Raw genomic sequence first — 3,042 nt, 5'->3', positions numbered from 1 at the left:
CAATTGAGCCTATATATCATCATATCACTAATCCACTTTTCTAACCCACTAATTTCTTTCACCATTTTACTTACACTCACTTTTAACCCTCTTTAACAATTCTTTCATGAATATGACGATATTAGTGCCTTTTGCATATGAGGTGTTACCTTTAATGAGGATTACGGTTTTGGTTCAGTCACTTATGCTTACTTGTTCACTTTTACATATTCAGTGCAACATCATGATTGCTCTTTGATAATGGTATCCTGAACATGTCTTCTTTGTTACATGCTAAATGTTTTATATATTCTATCACATTTTTTTCAGGATGTCGGATAAAGGCAAAGCCATAGCCACCGCCTCTAAAAAGAGAAAACACTCTACCCCCTCCATTCCTTCCATCTACCAGAACTATGCTAGGAATCCATTGCAGGACGAGGATAAAGAGAATCAGCAGTTGCCTTCTACCAATCCTGGCAAATTCCCCAATCTCTACTGTGAGCTTCGGTTCTCTAGATATCGAACCATGAAGCTAAATATTGAGAAGAAGTTGCTCCTACCTAATGATGTGAGACGGCGCATTAATGGTCGGATCCTTGAGTTAGGTATTGACTTTGTTGACCGGGATTTGGGTGACATTAATATCTCTTGGGTGAAGGAATTCTACTGCAACTTCTTCCGTCCGACCTTGGATTCAGTTCAGCTGAGAGGTAGAGAGATTATGCTCACCGAGGCCGCCATTGGGGAGGCATTACATTGCCGACACATTCCGCTTGACCAGTGTGCCCATCATCAGGCTGAGATAGCCATCCATACCATGACTTTTGATTATGAGGCGCTTCGGCGCGTGATTGGGATACCGGAGGCTTCATGGGTTATGGATGCGGGCAACACCAGGCCAAAGGGGATGTTATTCACTCATTTGACTAGGGAGGCCAGGACTTGGCAGATGATCTTCGCTCACTACGTCCTGCCTACCACCCACTTTTCTGAGGTCCCCATGGAGATGCTTCTGCTGATCGGGTGTGTTATGGAAGGGAAGGATGTCTCCTTCCCTAGACTTATCCGACAGTGCATGTGGCGGGCGCATATTCGTGGCCTACTTCCGTTTCCTACATTGGTCACGAGTATGGCAGCCCTGGCTGATGTCCCGTGGTCCGATGATGATGTGCGACCCCCACCAGCTGATGCGGATGACAGGGAGATTACTATCCCCTGGGGTGTTTGGGTGTACGAGAAGCCACCTACTAGCCGCCGCTCTCGGACTAGGGCTGTCATAGGGACACCTTCACCACCAGCCCCTGCAGCTGGCCCATCATCTTCTACAGCCGCAGCTCCTCCACCTTCTACAGACCCTCCAGCAGCACCTGAGCCTACCTATCTCCTGGTCCAGCGTCTCTTCCGGTTCTTAGAGCGAGAGCGACACCATGTCCGACGCCGTTTGGATCGGATGGACCAGGCCCTTATCTCTCTGGGCGCCGAGCTACCTCCGCTTCCCGATTCTCCGGCCTCCGATGAGCAGGATCATCAGGAGGAGGACGCGGAGGCACCAGCTCAGCAGGATGCCCCGACGCTACAGAGCCAGCACACATGGCAGCACCACCTCAGACACAGGAGACTCAGCCGGTCCCACAGCCACAGTCAGAGCCAGAGCCTATCGTTGTACCTCCCACTGCTCCTCCGGTTTAGCATCGAGGACGATGCTTGGTTTTCAGTGTGGGGAGGGCACCGGTAGCATTATTTGGGAACCGGTGAACTTTTTTTCGGCCTAGTTATCTCATTTTGCACATCCTTGTATATATTTTGATGCATTTGCATTTCTAGTTTGCTTTGGATACTTTTATTGCTTATTTTGGATTTTAGACATTTTGATGCTTCTAGATATTATTGGATGCTTTTGGATATTTTTAGATCTTTTGGATGATAGATTCCGTACTTTTAGTGGATTCTTCTTTATACATTTTGTTTATCTTTGTTTTTAGTTTGCGGTTGTGATTAGAAATCATGTTTAAGTAAAACTTAGGCACCCTTTTTGTATATTATATTGATTCTAAGTGAAAAAGAAAAGGGTGAACTAAGAAAATTTTTGAACTTTTCAATCACAACAATGCTTAGTCAAACATTGAGATTTTTCAAGAAGTTTAAATATAGGGCATTAACCCAATTGATTGAAAAAAAAAATTTTGAAACTTGCTTGAATTTCATACCTTGTGAAGCATGTATTGAATTGAGAACACAAGCTTGTGAGACTTGAGCCTATTGATGTGGTTACATTTTATAACCATTTATTTCCCATTCTTGTGTGAAATTGTTCTCTTTCCATGATTGTGATCCTTAATTTGCTTGATTCTATATATCCGTTTAATTCTTGTGTTTGTGCATTTATATGATTGAGGCCATTATTTCATTTGCCACTTACCCAAATAGCCAACCTTTTACTCTCCATTGTAGCCAATTTTGAGCCTATGCTTAACCAACTTATTCTTATTTTAGCACACTACAAGCCCAAGGCGGAAAACCAATGAAAAGTCCTTGTTTGGATCCTTGATTGGCTTAGGCTAGTGAGAGTGTTTTATTATTCAAAGTTGGTGAGGCTTGGGAACATTGGATGGAATAAAAAGGGGCAATACACTTTTATGTTTAGGAATTGGGCACATATTCATGTATTAATCAAATGTAGAGACCTTATGCATTGATGTTCTTGTATTTAGCTTGAAAGAAGAAAAAAAATATATATATATATATAAAAGAAAAAAAAATGATGAAAAGAAAAAAATAAAATGAAAGAAAAAAAAAAGAAAAAAAAAGAGAAAAAAAATAAAAGGGGACAAAATGCCCCAAAGTGAAGTCAATAAAAAGGAATCAATGCATAGGTGTTGTGAATCAAATAAAAAAAAATGCATGAGTATGTAAGAAAAAGTGAAGAATGGGTAGTTCGAGAATAGCTCGCATTTGTATAGGTCATTAGATAGGTTGGGTGGGAAAGTCTATGCTAATCAAAGATTCAAATCCTAGCCCACTTGACCATAAATGATCCTACCTTGACCCTAACCCCATTAC

Source organism: Arachis ipaensis, chromosome B09 (assembly GCF_000816755.2).
Source record: "Arachis ipaensis cultivar K30076 chromosome B09, Araip1.1, whole genome shotgun sequence".
Classification (NCBI taxonomy): Eukaryota; Viridiplantae; Streptophyta; class Magnoliopsida; order Fabales; family Fabaceae; genus Arachis; species Arachis ipaensis.
This window is presented reverse-complemented; position numbering follows the sequence as displayed.